Source organism: Neolamprologus multifasciatus, chromosome 22 (assembly GCF_963576455.1).
Source record: "Neolamprologus multifasciatus chromosome 22, fNeoMul1.2, whole genome shotgun sequence".
Classification (NCBI taxonomy): Eukaryota; Metazoa; Chordata; class Actinopteri; order Cichliformes; family Cichlidae; genus Neolamprologus; species Neolamprologus multifasciatus.
Window position 1 is genome coordinate 7,370,861 of NC_140459.1, and position 22,218 is coordinate 7,393,078.

At 43.2% G+C, this 22,218-nt stretch overlaps 1 protein-coding gene and 1 long non-coding RNA gene across 2 annotated transcripts in view; one reads left to right on the forward strand and one right to left on the reverse strand.

Moving 5' to 3' along the window:
* LOC146492794 (microtubule-actin cross-linking factor 1-like) overlaps positions 1-22,218 on the reverse strand; it is a 119,676-nt gene that overhangs the window by 79,604 nt on the left and 17,854 nt on the right. The gene's annotated exons all lie outside the window — the stretch shown is intronic.
* LOC146492796 (uncharacterized) lies at positions 8,280-16,719 on the forward strand. Its single transcript, XR_014871918.1, has 3 exons — positions 8,280-10,572; positions 11,768-11,934; positions 14,843-16,719. It is a non-coding gene; the product is annotated as an uncharacterized LOC146492796 (long non-coding RNA).

Below are 22,218 nucleotides of genomic sequence, written 5' to 3' on the forward strand. Positions count from 1 at the left end.
TCCTTCTCTCACCCCAACCGGTCGCAACAGATGGCCGCCCCTCCCTGAGCCTGGTTCTGCCGGAGGTTTCTTCCTGTTAAAAGGGAGTTTTTCCTTCCCACTGTCGCCAAAGTGCTTGCTCATAGGGGGTCATATGATTGTTGGGTTTTTCTCTGTATCTATGAAGCGCCTTGAGGCGACTTTTGTTGTGATTTGGCGCTATATAAATAAAATTGAATTGAATTGAATTGAATTGAAATTGAATTGAATTGAAATTGAATTATCAGCCACTTTAAGTAATCAGATGGATCTAGAGGAAATGATTCCCTTATACCCAAGTTTGTTCTTTCAGCTTTCTTCTCTCTATTATGTTTTATGGCTGTGAAGCCCTTTGAACCTCTACATGTGATAGCGGGCTCTACAAATAAAATCGATCTGACTGACAGGATGATGGAGAGACAAGAGGAGGTATAGATCCACCTTTCAGCTACCAGAAGCTTCCTGCCCTCTCTAGATAATTAACAAAAGGGGGCGCAAAGGACAAGATGATGAAGATTAAGAAGAACCTATAAGCCTTGTATATAAGATAATAGATATGAACAGACATCAAGAGGATGACACAGGAAGGGGGAAAAAAAAAAGAGCAGGAAAAGACATGAAGGAGAGAAGTGGCATCAACAGCTTAGCCCTGCCAACTGAATTAGCGCTAAAACTAAATGTCTGCATTTCCCAAAAGACAAATCAGATAGTGGGGGCGGAGAAATAAAGATACAAAGGTGACGGATTAAAGAGGAAAAACGAGAGGAAGGATTCGGCGTATGCTTCACAGAGATGATGCACTATAGGGGACAGAGCTGCAGGACCAGCTGTGTGTGCGTCTCAGCCCCAGTGCGGCAGTGTGCAATCGATGCACGCTAACCGCTGTCCCCTATATTGCTTTTAGAGCAGCCACCATGATTTATTCATTAACCGCTTCATCTCGACATCTCTGCTGCATCTTACAGCCCTCGCGCTCTTCTAGCAGCAAAAAGAAGCATCCGGGAACAGAGAAGACGCGAGGCTTCATTCACAAAAAGCTTGCTAAATTTGAAAAACAGCAGAATCTCCAAACAAACCAGCTTCAGAGGAAACACCTGGTGACAAGTGAGACGGCCACAGCCCTGCTGCAGTCCGCGCAGCGTAAATCTCTCTTATGTCCCTTCTGCTCGTTATTTTCAGACAAGCTGTGGGGGGTTAGAAAGGCTCTCCATCTTAAAATGGAAGGGTGAATGCATCCGCTGCTGACAGCGTTTCTGAAAAATGCTTGCCAAGTGAGGACTGAAGGTCAACACAGAGAGAAAAGATGACTTTTTAAATTACGCCAGCTGCGAGCAGACACAGTCTGAGCCGGGACGTGACCGTGTGTGTGAGATTGTGTCTCACAGAGGTCAAAGCAGCAGCAGCAGCACTGGTTTCCTCTGTCAGTTTCCTTTTGGTGGATCTTTTTCTAGATTATTTTGAGAATTTTTATGTCTTTGGCTGAAACACAGCATTTCTGTCCCTGGACAGGAAAGGTTGGAAAGCACGCTTTGCCAATCAGGGCATCTGCATCCATGTGCTTCCCCAACCTCTTGGTTGCTTTTTGCAGCCTTTTTACCAATTCAACCCACACACACGCCTTGATATCATGCAAGGCAACATCTACTGGTATTCCTGACCTATTTTTCCCCCCCCATCAAGTTAATGTGCACGCTGACACACAGCAGCCAGAGATTCCTCCCCCCACTTTTCTGTGATTACACCGAGCGCCCAGGAAGCAGCCGACAGAGATGGGATGCACATCGCTCTACTACATCAGAGCAAAAACTACGAGAGCTTTGACAACCGCCACGCAACCCCGGAGAAAAAGCTTTCAGAGATGTGCCACACAGCCTTCCCTGTCTGTCATGAATACAGGCCCTGTGTGCTGCTAAGAGAGACGGCCACTGTTACCGCACAAATATGCACACATTTATGCATCAACGCAAATATTTCACACTCGCTAGCTGCTCCCCTCACGACTATTCAACTCGATTTCCTCCCCTAGCGCACAATCACAATGAACCTCATTGATTATTTGACTAGAAATCAGCTGGGTGCTGGTTATGCAAGAACCCCGAGGGGAGAACTGCTGCAAACAGTAAGAAAAGAGGGGATTAAAGAAAAGGGGAAAAAAAGGTGGAAAAACACGAAGAACGGGGAGGAGAGACGTCACCGTGGCAGATTTACTGCATGCGAATAGAAAATGTGGAGAATGCAGGAGAGACGAGTGCCAGAGGGATCACATTTTGACACTGCAGTATTTTTCCTTCAGCAGCTTCACTAAAACGCCGTTATTTTTCTGTTGATGTTGTACACTGTCATTTTTTTTTGCATGTGCTTACTGTAAATATGATACTACTAAAGTTACAAAGAAGAATCTTTCCCTCCAACTTTTGCATGTTACTATAAAAGGGAGTGAAAAACAGAAGAAGTGCATGGTTTTATCGCTTAATTACTTTTGCTGCCACTGATATGCCTGGAATTTATCTCCTTTGGTGCTGGATTTCATTTCCGTCATATTCTCTTCTTAATTTATGTGCTTTAATATTCTTCAAAGCATGCTAAATGTTCCCTCAGTTATGAGCATCCAAAAGATTGCCGAGTGTAAACAGTTTCCCACATTTCTGAGGTTCAACCTCACTGCATTAACAACAACAACACAGCGGGGCAGAAAGGCCCAGGAGATGTCCCCGAAGCCCCCCTCCGCCCGGCCTCCCTTCGCTCTCCATCTGCAGTTAGCAGTGCAGGCTTTCTAGCTCGGCCAGCGTTTGGTTCTGCCTGCCGCAGCTCTGGCAGCGCTTGGTTTTCCTGCCGACACGATCAGGTGCTGCTGGAGAATGTGACTAACCAGGAAGTAATGTCGGAAAGGATGGGAGGGTGGAGCAGGGAGGGGAGGAGGCGGGGAAAGAGAAAGAGCAGAAGGATAGAGAGACAGAGCAGAATAATTAAGAGGTAATGAAATAAGCAAGTGAGAATGCGAGGAAAAGGCAGACAAGGAGGAGGGTGAATGCGAGACGGCAGAAGGAGAAAAAAAAATCAATACCAAGAAGGGAGAGAAGAGAGACGGAGGCATGGCTGGAAAAATAAATTTAGTAGCAGAACAGAGCAGCCACGAGATGTTTAATATTAAAATGTGAAGAAAAGCTGCTTTAGTGCAGCAGAGTAATTGATGATCTGGTTAGAGCACAGTAAGATCTGAAGGACGGAGCTCAATGACTGAGAGAAACAAGAGAGAAGTGAAGGAGGACGAAGAGGAGGAGGAGGTTGTGTTCTTAGGGGCAGAGATCTACTGTGAGAGGAGACCAGGACTGAGTGAGCTGGAAAGCAAAAACTAGGCCACATGGAAAAATCCAGCTGCAATGATCCAACTCTGGGACCCGCGCATAGCTCCCATGTCTGCCTCTCCTCCTGTCTATCTGTCCATCATCTGTGGTCTTCTGTTAAACTGCTCTGTTCTCCTGAGACTGCAGCTGTTTGTCTCCATCTCTATGTTTTTGACTGCTTTTCCTCTCCTGCTTCTCTAATGGATCCTGTACTTCCTACAGTGTCAGAGATCAATCGTCTAATTACCAGTCCGCGGGAGTGAAGAATCATTTTCCTCAGACTTTTTCCACCGTCTAATCTCGACATTTCCAGCTCTGATTTTACCTTAAATGGGATCACATTATTCCAGGAGCAGAACATTTCTCTGAGAGGCACAGAGAAAGCAAACAGACCGAGCTGATGGCATATTCAAAGCAGGAACAGATACAGTTTAACAGGATTCACAAGATGGCAAAGCACATGTGTGTGGAGGAGTAGAGAGGGCGGTACTAAAAGAGATCTGGAGAGAAGGGAAGAGCTGCCCCAACACTTCCTGAACTCAATGAAAATGTAGCACGTCAGCAAACACTCAACTCCAAACCCTTCCTGTTACTCTGTGCACTTCCTGTGTCTTTCTGTCGAAGCCCTTGACCTCTGTGTATGTGTGTGTGAAAGAATGAAGCCAGACTACATGACCACGGATGGAAATACTGTAATTTTACAGGCTCCAGTGGGGCTGGGTAATAAGTCACTATTATTACATCCAATTTTGTTTTATAGTGTTTGGAAATTGTGTCGTCCAGACTAATCATTTCAAGCAAAAAGTGCTTTAAACTTCGGTGATTTTGGTGCTTTGTTTTATTTATTTATTTTTCAATTAAAGGCACCGACTATAGCACCATATCCAAATTTCACTGCCCCAACTATATACAGAGCAATCTTTCTATGCACAGTCACGGATGATCTGATATCGTCGTGTTGGTGTTGTTCCCAGATCATCATGAAAATGTTGTTCCAGGTTCAACATTGCAAGTGACCAATCACATTATTGTGATGTTATTCTTTTGCGCACCAACCTATTTGTGCATTTATGAAATTCCAATGTTGCAAGGACAATATCAATTCTGCTTAGCGTTTATTAAAGGGTCAGGGTTAGGGTCCGTTGATCGGCGGACAAAGGCGGTTTCTCGCAGCTTAAGTACAGTTTTTTGTTTTACGCCGGTGTTTCCCGAAGTCGCAAAAGTATGACATCACAACATTCTGATTGGTCACTTGCAATGTTGATCCTGGAACAACCTTTAGTATGATGATCTGGGAACAACACCAACACGAGGATATCAGATCGTGCGCACAGTCACAGTCAAGAAGTCCATTTAGAAACAGGAAAATGAAGGAAAATGCTTGTGAATTTGTATATTATCAACTTTCTTGTGCTTTATATGACTTAATATTGCAGTAATATTAGTATCATATTACTTGTTTTTTCAGTATTGATCAATGTTGCCACATTTAGCTCAGGAAAATGAGCACTTTTCACACACATATTGAGGTAGTAACATGTATCCTGAGGAGCAGGGAATATGGTTTATATATGTGAATAGGTCACATAAACAGGAGAAATCTTGAGCTTTTTGGGAGTGAAAGGCTGCTACATTTGTTGACAAAATTCATCACCTTTGATTTCTCTTGTGTGAATGTGAATGTCAGCGCTGATGACATTTAGAAAAGAACAAAAAAGTATCAGTGAACTCACGTGTGACCCTGCATGACTTACAGACAGTACAGCAAAACATTAATCCTGAGGGGTGGAAAAATGACACTGAATGTTTGCTTCTCTACCACACAAACACACAGAGGGCAGCAGGAACACTGAGCTGCCAGAAGTTGGCACTGCCTGTAGACGGATGAGTTAGAGGTGGTAAGTATACACTACAGAGCGGATATCGTGATAGACGCAGAGGACCACACACACTCCACATATTACATAAAAGCCTTAATGTGGAAAAACTGAGTTTTTCTACACAAAAGCAGCATCTGAATTGAATTTTAAGTAGACTTTTAGGTCAGAAACACACATTTCCTACCATCTATATTTAAGTCTTCTTCTTCTAAGCTCTGAGATTGTTCTGCTTCCTTCCAGGTTTCCCAGCTTATATTCGGCTCTGAAAGGATTTTCGTGACACCCTACCTGACCCATCATGTTTTAATGAACACTTTTTGCTTTTAAGCTGCTCTTAAGCTTACATAAGTGTTATTATACCAGTCTAATTAGGATTATTAGAGTGAAAAAAAAAAACAGAGAAGCAGAAATCCATAGAGTGCTGCTTCATATGTGGTAATTACAGAGCTACGTGAGTAAACATAATGCTCGAATGTTGGTGTCAATGTGCCTGAAACCATCTGCTTTTCCACTGACTCACAGTACGTCTATGAGTGTTTCTGAGTGTTCCAGTATTTTTCCATATATGACCTCGTCACTCTTGCTTTAGATATCCTGTCATTGTTACACAGCAGTTACACTCATGGCTGCGAACACAAATGCCAAGAAAAATACAAACACACAAACACCACACCCGCTGCCTGTGAATGATTTAAACCCTATCACATGTCGACCTCCAGTTTCAGTGACGTGATGCTACAGCGATCAGGACGCCAAGTTCCCATTTCTCCCTATATATCTCTGAGTGACTCAGTCACAGGTGACAGAGTAACGAACACTTACATGCATACGGGAAGGCTGTTTACAGGATCAGCAGACCATAGAAACCACTATAATCCCAGCCATCAGGGGACAGAGGGGAACAGGCATGACAACGTAAAAGGGTAAATGACAGGGGGAAACTTGATATCGCTCAAGACAGTAGACATGCTGACACCTCAAAGAGCAAAACGTGATTAGGCAGTGACACACAGCAGCAGGAGCAGCAGCACAGGTCCTATTGTGGTGGTGTGAGTGCAGAGGACACAGGGTTTAGCCTATAGGGTTACAGCCTCATTATAGCACTGATGAAGGAGGCGAGCTGGGACTGCGACGCTTGGCAGAGTTGAAAACCTGCACCCCCGCAGGGCCAGAAAACAGACCTCAGTCTAACAGGAGTGCTATAACCCAGAATCAGGTCGAAAACGTCCACATTACTACAGTACCGCGATCCCCACGTGGAGCTGTTGTGTTTAGAGAGTGGAGTGAAGATATATCTGAATAATAGAGACTATATGGACTGTGATTAACATTATCAACTTTTCAAGTGTGTGGCAAAATGTTTTTGAACCTGATGCTCACATTCTCTGTCAGGACTTTATGTAGCGTTTGAAACCAACACTCAGGACAAGCACACTTGGTATCACTGGACTTTTTGTTATTAGGAGAAATTCTGAAACCAGGAGCAGTGCAGTAAAACCATGATAGCAATGCTGGCTAAGGGTAAATGGCCTGCATTTGTATAGCGCTTTTCTAGTCCTTAAGGACCCCAAAGCGCTTTACACTACATTCAGTCATTCACCCATTCACACACACATTCACACACTGGCGATGGCAAGCTACATTGTAGCCACAGCTGCCCTGGGGCGCACTGACAGAGGCGAGGCTGCCGGACACAGGCGCCACCGGTCCCTCTGACCATCACCAGTAGGTGATGGTCAGACATGTTTGTCAGTAGGCAAACATGGGGTTAGTATCTTGCCCAAGGATATTTGGCATGCAGCGAGGAGGCAGCCTGGGATCGAACCACCGACCTTCTGATTAGTGGCTGACCTGCTCTGCCACCTGAGCTACAGCCACCCATTACTAGAAGGGCAGCCCTGTAAAATAAGGCATCCAAGTGGAAACAGAGAGCGTAACAAACTGTATCAATACCAATTTCTGTTACTGTACCTGTGGGAAATTACAACGCATCTACATGGAGACAACGTGTTAGGCACACCTCAGTGCACCTGCACATTTATCCTCTGGCTGTTCCGGTCTATCACTAGCGCTGATTGACTGCAGAGGGTCACCTGCATGAATATAAAGTAAGTGTGTGTGTGTGTGTGTGTGACATTAATCGAGGGGATAGGCGTGAATGTGATGGCTAACTATTTTGCATTAATAAAATGTTTTGCAGCATTAAATGCGTCAACTGATCATGGCTGCAGGAATAGCAGCCAAACAAAAAACAAAAAAAAAAACCCTTCAAATTATGCAAAGCTGCTTTGCTTGTATCAAAATAAGGGCATAAACAGTTTTTCAAGGAAATATTAAAATTCTGATGTTTTGCTTTGCAGCTTCTGGATTTCTACACACAGCATAGCTGGAGTGATCCTCTCACTGATGAAGGAGGTGAGCTGAGATCGTGCTTGTCCAGATACTAAATAAACATCCTGGACTTTACCTCTACATTTACCAAAACAGCTCCCAGGTCACTGCTTGCTCCTGTCAGATAAAGGGCTAACAGCAGGCATGTGGTTATATCAATACCACATTTGGAGGGGACTGACATATGATGGAGCTGTTGGGCTATTATGCATTGACATTTCCAATGGGGGGGAAGAGCCCTCAGAGACCCACGTTCAGCTCCACTTTAATCAATGTGCTCACGTTCCCTTCCTTTTAATCTCACATGCGGAAAAAAAACAGCTCTGATGCACCTTATTTGTTTATCAAAGTAAAGCCATCCTGCTCGCAGATAAAACTGGACGACGGCTGCGATCAACGTGAAGCACTTAAACGGAGAGCAATTGCTCTCTTCAGGATGAGAAATGGACTGTCGAATCCATCCCGAGTGAACTGTTCTCTGTGAGTGAGAGCGAGGCAGATTTAATAGAAGCCCCATTGCCTCCCGAGGAAGTCTAACACCTATAATATGTGGATTTATTTTAGCACTAAAGCAGCCATTAATGTCAGACAGAAAAACAGAAAACCCTGCGCATATATAAAATATAACACTAAGAAAGTTAAGCTGTTCTAAGCAGTTTGAGTTATAAGTGGGTTTTGTTGAACAATATAGTCAGAGTGCTAGAAAGGCTAAAAATAATAATAATATACATGTGCAAACTAAATGTAACTGAATTTTCTGCATGATATGAGCCTGAATGGGTGCATCTACAAGAAAGAAAGACCAATATTTGCAGCAAAACTTCACTGATGTGTCGTTTACAAGAGGAGACGGTTACATATTATGGCTCAAGTAGATAAAGTCTGCATATTTCCTTCTGTAGACAGGTTATCGCACGGAGTGAGAGATAAGTTAAGCAAAGTGTTGGCATAGAAAAGTTATTGCAAACTGTTAGTGAAACCTCCCAAAGGGCTTCTTTCTTTGTGCTTAGACGGGTGTGTTGAACACATACTCTATGTTGGAGGCTCGGATATGAAACTCCTCATCTCAACCTCCCTCCTCCTCTCACATATTTGACAGCAGCACATGGAGGCTATGTCCCAAACCCAGAGGAGTTTAGTTTCATTATAACAATCAATAATTCAAAACCGCCTCCTTTTCATCAGTGCCAGCATCACAGATGTGACCCAAGTCTATTGGCTGTCTGCACCCCCATTCTGTCCCTCTGTAACACACACACACACACACACACACACACACTGTACACCTCCTCCCAACAGTCAAGTTCAGCAGAGGCATTCATTTTTAAAGCACCCCTGTAGCTGGTATTATAAGATAGCAAGTCTCAGCCCTGGTTGTAAGACCTCTGCTGCAGGGCAGACACACACACACACACACACAGAGAAAAATAAATATAATGATTGTTTTCTTCACCTTAAAGTGTTTTAAAGCCACATCACAGCAAACTCAAACCATCCCAGTGCCCTGCACAGCAGCAGCTTTGATATTTACAGGCTAAACAGCAAACAAGGCGAAACCCGAGGCCATGTGGGGAAAACTCCTTACACTAGTGGGCTGGGAGAACTTCATAAAACTGCTTCCTCTGGTGTCTCAAAAGCACACAAGTGATTAGGAGGGAGTCAGGGCATGCACTGTGGAGGCCAACAATGTGGCAAGGCTAGAAGTCCTGCTTTGCTTATCCAAAATACAAGGAAACAATCCAGATTATGAAACTGGCAGAGTGGTGCTGGCTGCGTGCCTAAAAACCCACTTACACTTTCAGACATAATCTCGGAGTTTCTTTCATCATTTTCCCTTTCATTCCCTGACAATACAAACAAACGCCTTAACTATTCCCCGTGGGAGAGCTTTTTTCCATATTATCCTCTTGTATCCTGCTGAAGACCTCTGTACATTTACCTTTATATCTCTCCAGCACATCTTCATACGCTTGGGCGAACTCCTTCTCCTGTGAGTGGTTTGAGGGCAGCAGACCCGGTACGAAACCGGCCATGGTGGCTCACAAGCCGGCTTGTGAAGAAGAGAAGGGTCGGCCTGCGGACTACCGCAGTAACCCGTTCCGCTGGTGTTGCTGCTCCTTCTGCTGCCCGTCCGGACCCCAGCTTCGGCTTCCTGTGCTTCCTTCTCCCTCCTCCGGTTTCCAATACAAACACCACGGTGCGTGAAACTAGTGAATATGATGCATTGGCGCACACCAAAAGCCCCGCAGCTCACTTCTGGAGCGCGGTTAGATAATCCTCAGGGACACTTGAGAGAATATAAAGGACAACAAAAAGCCTCAGTGAGCGTCTCTCTGTGAAAATCTACTTAAATGAAGGTTACATAAACGCTATCTATCCATGACAGCCGTCAGTGTACGTGTGGGTGCGGGACCACACGGTCGCATCGCTCGGTGCGTTTCCTCCGACCAGTCCCTCCTTAAATATCGCCTTCCACCCGGTGACTGCTGCTTTTTGTGCCTCCTGTGCGTGTGTGTGTGAGAGAGAGAGAGAGAGGGAGGGAGGGAGTATATCCTAGTGACGGGAGGGGGCCGTGTGTCTCTTTCCGTCCGGAGCTCCAGACCAAACCGTATCCGGGCTCGGGCTTTCTATCCGAGGCTGAGTCGGCGGCGTCCTGTGGATCCGAAAAGAGCCGGGCGAGCTCCCGGCATGCTTCCCAGTCGTAATGGCTGCTTCTGTCCGAGGCTTTGCGGCCCCTGGGTCCGTGTGAATGTGTGTGCGTGTGTCTCTCTCCCTCCTATGCTCAGGTTTCTCAGTCCTTCCTGCAGTGGCTGTCTTCCATCCCTCTCTACCGGCCGCGCCAGGAACCTCCGCCACAGGAATTTGTAGAGCCGGTGGGGAAGAGCTAGCTAGCCTAGCTGAACAGGTGGAAAATGGAGCTGGAGCGCCCTCAGACGGAGGTAGTGGCTCAGTGACAAATCTTGTTCAGGTGTTTTAAAATATTGTTTATCATTTCCCACTGTAACGGATATTAAACCAGTTCATTAAAGCAATAACCCCCTGATTGAAACCTACTTGTAGCATGCTAATACTTAACGTTATTTTCCGTTAAACTGCTGAACTGAAAATCTATACCAGGGATGTCAAACTCATTTTGTATCGTGGGCCACATACAACCCCGTTTTTTCAGACTAAATACATTTAACCCCCTTTAATGCGATTAAAAAGAAGTGGAATTGCTTCTTTTTTCATTTTTACTCCAAGATGAAGAAATTCTGCTTCAGTAAATGAAAGAAATCTGTCGGCACAATAACAGAAAGTTCTAGTACTTTCTGTTATTTTAGTACCTCATTGCCCAGGAGAGTAATTCGCATTTATTCACATAGCGGAAAAAACAGGACATTTTCTCCATTTTAATTCTTATTGTTTATCTATTTACTTTGGTGTGGTATGAAGAGCCATGGTGGCAGTCTTTATATGTAGGAAAAGCTGTAAAACCAATGCAAATACAGTTAAAAGTAAAAAATCTATGAGCTCACTCACAATTTTCAAAATAGTTCAGCGGACTCCATGGTCTTCGGTGGGCCGATTCTGGCCCCCGGGCCTTATGTTTGACACTTGTGATCTATAAGTTCTGTTCTAATTACATTTGTCAGTTTTTAACATTTTTTTGTTTGTTTTGCAAAAGGCACGTACATGTTAAAGTCCCCCACAACTCAAGAGAAGTCCTTTTGTAATTTTATGTCTCTCTCTGTTAATTTTTCAGCATAACTTTGAACTTTGTTTTAGTCATTTTGTATATTTTTCTGCTTGTTTTCAGTTTCTTTTTAGAAATCTTTTTGTCTGTATGGTGGTTTTAATTTTTCCTTCAATACTCATATTTTATTTCTGTTCCTTGTTTTGAACCATTTTTTGTTTCATTTTGGCTTTAGTTTTCCCCCCAGTTATTTTGTGTTTCTTTGTGATTGCTTTGAGTTTATTTTCAGAAGTCATCCTTCTCTGTGTAATCATTTTAATTCTCTATAGGTGTTTTTTTTTTTTTTTTTTCAGTTTTAACCTTTTTGAGATGCATCTCACAAGCATATAAATCGTTGTTTTCAGACTGTCATATTTGAATCACTTCACAGTCTGTTTGTCATTTGTGTCTTTTTGCAGTTCCCTGATTTCACCCCCATAAGCTAATATTAACAGAAGGTCTGTCTCAAAAGCTCCCTGATCCCTTGTGGTCCCTGCAGGCTTGTTAAGTCATTTTTCTACAATTGTCAACCCCCAACTAATTGATCATGCATGAGGATTTGCAACCACAATGCATTTTTGCCATGGTAGGTAGTCACTGTAATAACAAGTAGATGCATTTTGATTTTTTATTTCTGAAAAATTCTGCAAACAACTTGTAAAACACACTAAATAAACTCAAGAATATTTAAAGGAGTGGACTGAATGAATGGAGCACAGTGCCATCTAAAGGCTAAGTAAATATACATAACCAGGAGCTCTGTCGAAATAATTCAATTTTAAACAACACCTTGTTAACAAGCTTTTAAACCAAAACTTATAAGCTTCTCCAGACACAGGAAACAGTAAAACTAGGCAATTTTATTTAATTGAAAACCAGGCACATCTTATTGTTCTGTATTTGACGCCATTAAATATGTATTTTAAGTTAAGTAATCTGTGCGTCTGCCCTGTCCTGCTGTGGATAATCTCTCAATGCCAGTGAGGTCACAGTCCATAAAGCAGCATCATTCAATGGTGCCGAGATTATGTCATTTAATCCCACAAAGACACATAAAGATAACCTTTATGTAAATCACAATACCATCCCCATTCTGTCAGAAAAAAAACCCATACATTTATGTGGTTGGAAACTAGAGTCCACAGAGTAAAAGAGGTGGAGATGTCAAGAGTGGAGGCAGGTGTAGATTGTAGATGTCTGTCTGAAGTCAATATTAGATCGAAACACAAATAAAAGATGCACGAATGGCCCCACAAGGCAGATGACCAGTGACTGGGAAATCAAGAGCCAGATACATAAAAGGGCAGGAATGCAACATATTTCCACTCATGTCTGCAGCCATGAATGGAAAGTAAATCACATAAAAAACTGTGTTTACACCACCAGGTTATTCAGCATGGCAATGAGAGGAGCAGCAAAGAAGCTTACATTCACTGAATGTGAAATTCAGAGCTTTGCTGCTGGAGCTGTTGGTGGTCTCAGTTATTATTTAAGGGAATAAAGTCAACAGGAGAGTGGATAACACAGCAGCAGCAGGGCAGCCATACTTAAGCACAAATAAATAGAAATTAAAATATCAGCAGTATTGTTGATAAGTTTAGTATGCACATCATTAATTTACGATGCAGCCTGTGAATATAATGCATTTAAATATCTTCAATTTGCAAGATTTTTTTGTTTTTGAGTGTGCACATGTCTCCTCCCTTCATGCCTACTCCCCAAGTATCTTCCCTTCTTACCCTATAAATTCTAGATTACGTCCTTAGCTTAATACATGGATATCATTTGGAAATGTAATGGGGCTTAAGTTTGGCTATTGCTTCCAGCACTTTCATCTGTTTTATTTTTAAAACACAGGTCCTAATCCTGTATTGTGAAATAATTACAATTTTAACAGCATAAGGACTTGAGGCCGCTAAGCTGTAAATGTTTTTGCTATTATTTGTTATTCAAATTCAGACTAAAAGGGATTTTTTCACTGTTCACAGGCATAAAAACACTACATGTAGTAATGTCTTGATTTTACTTGTTCTATACTAAATGGAACATTTTTAAGATCCCTAACCTTTTCAAGCAAATTTAGAAATTCATCTCTCTCTCTATATATAAAGAGGATATTTCATGTCTTTTAGCCTTTTCATTTTGCCCCTTTTCTAATCAAATGAATGCAAACAGGAAGAATATGTGTATGTACTGAATACTGAAGTGTGTTTGAACGGGTATTTTACTGTCTGTCTGTCATGTGTGGGTCACGGCTGTTAAGGGGTGGCTGCGTGCAGGCAGGAGAAGGACCCAAAGTGCAGACTCCGGAGACAAAACTTAAACTCAAAAACCGCTTTAATCTTAAACTCAAATAACATAACAGGGAAAAACAAAATAAACTTACACCGAAGGAATGAAAAAACACACAGCTAACTAAACGGTAGATCGCGACAATGACAAACTGAAACACAGGGCTTAAATACATAGAGGGAGCAATCAGGGAATGGACAACAGGAGGGAAACACAGCTGGGGCAAATCAGAACTGACGAGACAAGGAAGCGTAAACTGAACACACTGAGAAGAGACAGAAACCTTCAAAGTAAAACAGGAAACACAAAACACAGACTGAACAAAAGACACAGACTCACATGCAGGCACTACAACAGAGGGAACAGAGACGTGGGACCAGGGCAGACACAGACTGGACACGGGGATACAGCAGACAGGGGAGACAGCAACCAAGGATTACACAGAGACATAAACCATAAGACAGAACTCTATCAAAGAAACCAAAGACTAGAAATGATAAATAATATAATCAACTCAAAAGCCCTGGGTCAACGACCCAGGCATCCTAACAACGGCTGCATGTAACAGGTCTGAAAGTAGCTGCATATCATTATTTACGTCATGCATGCACACATGTGTACTCAGATGAATTTAAACCATGTAACATGACCAAAGATAAAAGGAAAGAGTGAAAGTGGCAGTAAATAAACCAGCCTCACAAGCTCATACAACATTTATCATATCAGCGGTTCAATGACCCAGGAGCCATTCATACATCTTATCGTGACCCTCTTTTCCTTCCTTCCTTGAAGCCTTTAATCTCAACACATCATCAGTGAGCAAGGCCAACACCAACAAGCTTTCAGTCTCTGCAGAAATATACTGCTTTGCTGCATTGAAAGAGCTCATTTCTGAAGGTAGCAGAATAAGTAGGAGGTCACAGGTTCAATAAAAAAAAACATCCTATGTGTGCAAAAAGGAAAACGTTCGGGAGATTTCCCGCACCAAAGGAAATGTTGGTTAATTATAAAAGCATCACTAGTCTGGCTTAAAACACCTTAAGCGATTTAGAAAAGACTAATTTCTTTATAATAATTACACAAAGATATTATCAGTTTCACAGTGAATGATTAGATTTGTCTCTCTGCAGAGATCTGACCCCATCTTTCATTATTCTAACATCCTGTTTGTGTCTCCTCACTCTGCCGCTCCCTCATTACAGGACCGACACACATCATATTCACATTACCCCAGTGATGTAAACACAAACAGACACTTTAGGGATACAGATCCGGCACCCTCTGTATCTACAGGAAGTCAAGGAAGATGAATCCAAAATGCGAGAACTGAAAGAAAAACATTCCAACAGATGTTTTTGTCTTAAAAAACAAATAAACTCGGGCTAATGTGACTCTGGTCTCATGGTCCAGTCGTTTCTATTGTACTTTACAGCATTGAACAGCCAGAGAAAAACATCTTTCACTCTCTATAAAGTCCAGACAGAGTTTCACTGATAAAATGAGGAAAAGCAGGTGATTCCTCCTAAAAATGAACCTGTCAGTGTGTGAAACCCTTATATCTCCGTCTAGTGGTGGAGAATGGAAATTACAGATGAGTCAGAGTTGGCCTGAATGACCTCTTGTTTATGTTTCTCCACTTGTATGTTTTCATCTTCACGTCATGATGTGTATTAACAGTAAATACATAAGCGTGAACATAAATAAAAGTAGTAAAATATGTGTTCAAGTGTATTTTTCACTGTTTTCTTCCCGCAGTGCGAGTCTTCTGCATGTGTGTTTGTTAGCATGTGTATTGTTGTGTGTCTGTGCTGCATGCAGAGTCCAGCTGCACTGTGAATGTGCCAAAAGTACACAAAGTCCTCGACACAACAGCATGACCAAACACTTCAGCTGCAGAGCTCCACCTTAGCTTCTAAATTTAACGTCAGCCACAAACATTTCACACAGAAACCTCTCTGCTGCTTACGTGCCTACTCATGAAACATCTAAAAATTGAAAGCTAACATCAAACAGTCTGATCTTATTATCCACGCCTGCATTTTTGTGTAAATTACTTCCTAATAATGCAGCTGAGCGCCCTTAATAACCAGCAGAGAGATTAAATCAAATCTATTGTGAGTGACTTGGATTTAAGTTAAGACTCTTTACAGGGTCAGACCTTTGCTCTACTGTTTTGACTTTCACAAATAAACAAATTCAATCATAGATAAAAATGCATTTAAAAGATTATAACAACAAAGCATGAGTATAAACTCTTAACTGGTTCAAGTGTAATCGGTGATGTCTGCAATCAGATGTTTCCAATCATGCAATGAGAAAATATGAATGGCATGAGAAGCAGTTTAATGCATCTAATATGGGTAAGTGCTTTAGCTTTGACCCAAATACTTGTAGATTCCTGCAAGTAACCAGTTTAGCTTACCTCTTATTAATTTATAAAGACTGTTAGTCCAAAATGTGATTATTTAAAATTGTCCTGGTTTTCTTATGTTTCAGTTTCATTGTAACATAAAATTTAAAAAAGAACAGTTTTAAATGTGTCCATAATATTTTTCTGTAAATTAATAGATTTAGTGTCTTAATTGAAAACACATTTAACACACTGCTGTAAAAATCTTTGTTGGTTCTGAACCTTTAGCCCCATAAGACGAGAAATTAATCCCAGGATGTGACACTGCTAAAAACGTCTGTCAAGTTTATTTTTAGTTTTATATTCAGTTGATTTCCAGACCAGCAAGTATCTTACAGTACATGTCATCACAGATCTATCACTATCTTTAGAAACCATACATTACGAGCTCTTAGTGCATCTTAAAGTATACCCTGCTTCACTGCCCATTTTATTCTAAATTAACCCATCACTGACAAAATGAACATCATGTTGTAATAAATATGACTTTAAACTGGTGACTGAGACCATAAATTTAATAGAAAAATGTTTACTGTGGTCACAGAATAAGATAGAAATAGAACTAGTTTCCGCTATATTTCTGTACAGTTTGACCTCTCTTTGCAGCCAAGTGTCGCCCCCTGCTGGACACTGGAAAAAGTACAGGTTTAAGGCATTTGAGCATTGGCAGGTCATCTACTTGCTTTCCTCCCAAAAAAGGAAAAAAGAATCTGTAAAACTTTATAGAGCTTAGAGGATGTAGCCTACTGGCACATCACGGCCAACCGAAAAAAGTTTGTTGGGTGGTGCTTTTTTCTTTTTTTAAACTTTATGTTTCTCTTGCTTTCAAAGTTTCCTTTTCACCACACAATCACTTTTATTTCCCTTTAGTCTCCTTGCTTCATTCTCTTCCTTCTTTCTTTACAATCCTATCTTGTCCATGTCTTTCTGTTTTAAGCTCTTCTACTGTTTCCTCTCATCTTTACTTCTTTCTCATTCATAGCAGTCGTTCTCCTTTTGTTTTTCCGTCTTGTTCCTCGACCTCATTTCTCTTTCCAAGTTCTTTTTTTAAGTTGTCAGTGCTTGTCTTCATCCTCCTGTTAATCATTCTCTTCTCTGTGTTATGACCTCCTTCACCCTCACATCTATTCACAGAGTCACCCTTTCTTTCCCCTCTTTAAATTCTCCCCCTCTCTCTCCGACTCCATTTCTCTCCTCTCTTCATTACTTTCTAAACTCACACGATCATTCACTCCTCGGTCTCTCTCTCCCTCCTTTCTCCACTCCAAATTAAAATTCGGAAACTCTCTCACTCCTTCGCTATTTGTTTTGCGCCCCTTTTATATCCAGTGTCAGTCTCTCTCACCCCTACCGCCATTGCTTCTCCTAGCCTTGCATAACCATGGAAACAGAGTAGACCACGTCACCATGGCAACAGGGTAATAGCCAGGGCCTTGAGCCGAGGCTTCCTTTCAGTTTGCCTGCAAAAATAAAAATAAAAAAATGCAGCAGGCAGGATGGCGGACGCCTAAGTTACATGCAGGCAAAGACATCTGGGGTCCTGATGCTCATATGCATAAATTATCACTGCTGCTGCCTCACACTGAGCAAATGTATCACACTGTGTCATTTCCTTTCTTATTTTGTTGTACAAATAATTTCCAAACCATCCTTTATTTGTTGTGTCTCTCCATTACTGCATCTCCATGTAAGTAAAACAAGAAAACCTAAATGTTCAGCATTCATGAGGAATTTTGAAGTCAGAAAGCCTTTTTTGTGATTTAATTGGATGTGATGTAATTAAATCACAACCAAAATCTGAAGAAGAGTAGCAACTCTTGTAAAAATATGCACAAAAACTTCCTTCTAGTTACAGAAATATATAAGAAAATTATCCCATTTCTAACCTAATTTGTGACCTCAGTAAAAAATTTCAGTTTATGGTTTTAAGTCTTACTTAATGCAACTTGACGTTTAGTTTTTTAATTTATGGTCCAATGAAAAGTAAAAAAGATGTTAAAGCCACCTTATGATTGAAAAGTCAGCACACTATGGGTATGAAGTGTCCTGAGGTTAATGCTCATCAAAAACAAAATTACAACACAAAGATGGGAGATATCGCATTAGCTATGACCATCTTTTATATACAGTCTAAGACTAACAAACTACTTTTAAAATATTTTTATTCTGGTCTGTGTTCATCCGTTTACAGCCCCCAATTAGTTCAAAATGTAATTTGGTGGGAAAATACAGAATTTTCACTCACGTACACAGAAAAACTAGCAGCTGTTGGTCGGTTTCATTGACATTCAGATTCAGCAGACAGGCAGTGCAACCCAAAGTGTCTGAATAACAGAGTCCAGTCACTACAGCAGTGTCCCTCTTTATCCTCTCCAGTATTCACAAAGCTCCCAGTGTTTCCTCCCCATCGCCCTCCACTTCTTCTGCCGGCTCTTTCTTCAGACGTGTAAGGATGCAACTTTTTCCAAAATAAAAATAGATATTTTCCGAGAGAAAAGAATACCTTCTTACTAGCACTACATCTCTGTGCTGCGTGTCCTTATTCTGTATGAATATGTTATCATGGGGCTAAACTGTGTGGCTTATAAGCAGGCTAATATATTCACATTCTGACCTCTGTTTGACTGGAAATTGAGGTCAGTGTAAACACGCCGTACAGATTATTTAAAATGTAAAATCATCACAATAGGCTTCACACGCCTGAGCGAGCACTGAACAAGCCTGGGAGATACAGGATGTTACCAGAAGCATGAGCTTTAAAGGAAAGCCTCTGCAGAGTGAATTCGACAGCGTCAGTATTACAGAGACACTCGTGCTCTGCTTGTCACATCAAACCATTTAGCAGACAGGATATTAAAATGTACAGCATGCTTTACTCAGCAACAAGAACTTATCAAAGCTGACTAGGGGAAGTGCAAGGTTGCACCTCATAGCGCAAACACAGACAGACAACTATGAACATTTAAACCTATAACTATGCTGGATGACCAGTTAATCTGACATCTCTGGATGGACGCCAGGTTTGAACCCAGAACCTCCTTTCTGAGACGAGCTAGCGCTTACCACCATGTATTTCCGCTATATCATTTGAATGGACTGAAGAAGCTTCAGTTAGTCACATGATTTCTGATCTAAATAATTTCTCCTTTAAAATATTTTAATGCAGGACTCAACATAGGGTGCAAAAGGAAACAACTGTGGATCAAGACAGAGGAGAAAGTATTTTGCACAAGAAAAACCATATAAATTCACATAAACATGAATCAAAAAACAAAAACAATGTAAAACAAGAAAAAACTAAAGGTCACACTAATCAAGACAAGAAGAGATGCAGAAAGAACGACAATAAGAAGAACATACAGGGAAACTACCACTAATAATAATCTAAATATAGCAGGATAAGAGAGACACAAGAAGAATACTAAAATCTCCAAACTGATAGATAAAAATAAATAAATGATGAACTCAAAACCAAAAACTGGAAAAAATATCAAATAACACAAAATCAGGACCATGTGCAGAAGCATAGCAGAAAACATAGACACAGCTTCAAACTGGGACTTGTTGGTTATAACTATTTTTAATTTACAGTCTTTTTTTTTTTTTTTTTTTTTTTTTTTTTTTTTGCCTGTCCCGTTTGGTTCTTTTGCCATCAGAATTATTGTCTAAAGGCGAAGAAAGATGCCCAACGGATTTTCTTTACCAAATTGACCATCCCAGCTTTGCCGTAATGGTCCATTTGATTCACCTTTTATTCTTTATTTTATTTTCACTTGCTGAATACGGGACAGACTTGACTGGGGGAAAGAAAAGGGAGAAAGAAAGAGGGGAAGAAAAACAGTTGAGAAGAGGGACGGGGGAGAAGGGCAAAAAACAAAAACCAACAGAATAAGCAGAAGAAAAAAAAAAAAAAAAAAAAAAAAAAAGAAAAAAAAAATACATATATCGATCACCTGGATCACCTGTTGAGAAAGAAAAAAGAAAACAAGCAGAAGAAAACGAGAGTAATACAATAAACCACATCACAATGATATATGGGAATATGACAGTAAATACTAAATATTAAACATTATTGTGCAGCACGTAAGATCGACAGCACAGTGTGCATTGAGGTAGGAGCCAAAAAGGGTGTAGTTTGTGTGTGTGATCACCCGTGTGTACACCTGTGAGCATGGACGCGCTTGTTTTCTTAAAAGGTTCCCTCATGTAATGATCTGCTAGAGGGTGTGGGGGGCCACTGCCCCGTCCTCCAGGGCATGAAGCAGGTATGGAGGAGATCAAAACCCCAGACATCCAGAGGCCCCCAGAACACAAGAGACCAAGGAAGACCAACAGAGGGGCAGCCGCGCCACTGTCCCAGAAAGAGCTGAGGAGAGTCCCAGATGAGGGGTCACCCAGCAGCCACGGAGCAGAAGCCAGGGGGGGCTGCAGTGACGTGCCCGTGAGCTCCGCCGGCAGCCAGCTGTGCCTGAGTGACCGAGCCCCAGGCCGAGAGGCCGGGGGCACCCCACCTCCGAAGTGGCCCAAGCGAGCCCCAGGCTCCAGGCCCCGATAAGCAGCCGCCAAGGAGTGAGCCGGTGTGTACCCGGACGCCCACCCCCGGACACAAAGAACCACCAACGCACCGACGTCTGAGGGAGTCCGCCCCCGGCAGGGGAAGTGGTGGGGGGAGATAGGCCTCCAAACCTTGGAGGGCCTGAGCTGTCCTCAGAGAGGTGGCATCTGATACCCAACCTGACATACAGACACAGACATACAGGCACACACAGATACAAACATCCATTCCCACCCTTATGCTCTCATATGCACTTACTCCACACTCAACCAACGTGGAGACAGACATAAAGAGACGCTGTACACACAATCACACTCCCCAAGCGTACTCTACGAACCGGGTCTAGGTACCCTTGCCCCTGGAGGGGGGAACTGCACCCAGACCCAGGTTGTGTTACCCTTTTCCCTGCAGTGGGGAGAAGCAGACCGCCCCGACTCCGCAGCAGCAGGGAGGCCCCACACTCCGGACCCCAGTCGGACGGCCAACTCCTCCTCCTAGCCCCCCTGCTCCAGCAGAAAGCAGAGAACGAGGGTGAGAGAAGACTCCTAACCTCCCTCCACCCGCTCATTGTAGTGTTGATGTATGTGTGTTCTAAGGTGCGTTTAAAACCCAGGAGGGCATGGAGCTACCTGCCAGAGAGCAGCAGGTAAGCGCATAGTCCCTCCTGCTAGCCCTCAATGTCTACGTGTATTTAAAATTGAGAGGTGGGCAACGACGCCGGGGGTGAGGTGTACACCCTGATGGTAATTGGGAATCCGTGTAGCGTGCCCACCCCCAAGATCCTATATTTATGTGTAATGAGAATGTGAGTAATGTGAATGTCTAAGTTGCGGGATAAAATTGAGGCAGAGGCAGCCAGAAGGGGACAGAGGGGGGGGGGGTTACCTCCTCTGCACCCTGGTGACACACCCCCACTCCAAGGCCCTGCATGTGTGGGTGGTTGTGGTGGAGCGGGAAGAGGGAGGCAGCTGGAGATGGGGAGGGAAGGAAGGGAGGAGCAAGTGACCCCTCCCTGGGGCCAGCTCCCCCGCTGACCCCAGTAGGCACCCCCATACTCCGCGACCCACCAGGGAAGGGGGGCCCAGGCCCATCCGAACCGGGGCCCAGCGCAGCGGCGCCGCCCGGCCCCACAGAGCCCGGGGCAGTCCACTCAACCCCACAACAGAGAAAACTGCACCCACCCCATCATCCACTCATCTTCCAGACTACATAAGACAATAGACGCCCAGGCTGAGATCTTCCTCCACCTCTCCTGTATCTCCCCCTCTTGCAGAGAGAGTTCCTGAGAGAGGAAAGCCCCTGCAAGATGTGACAACCCCCCCCCCCCCACCAGTTGAAGAGCCCCCCAGCTGGCTCGGCGCACCGGCGGCACCCTGCGCCAGTGGCGGGCCCCCATATACCCACCGGCCCACAACCCCGGCAACACACCAACCAGGACCCAGGCCCCCGAGGCCCGGCCAGGGCCCCAGGCCAGAGCCGGAGCGCCCCCAGAACCTCACGCCCGTCCCGGACCCACCCAGGGGCAGCCAGGCTACCAGGTCAGTAACCCCCGTCCGTCAGCACAGACCCTCCCCTAGCCCCGCTGCACGTAGCCACGAGGAAGCCGCCACCTA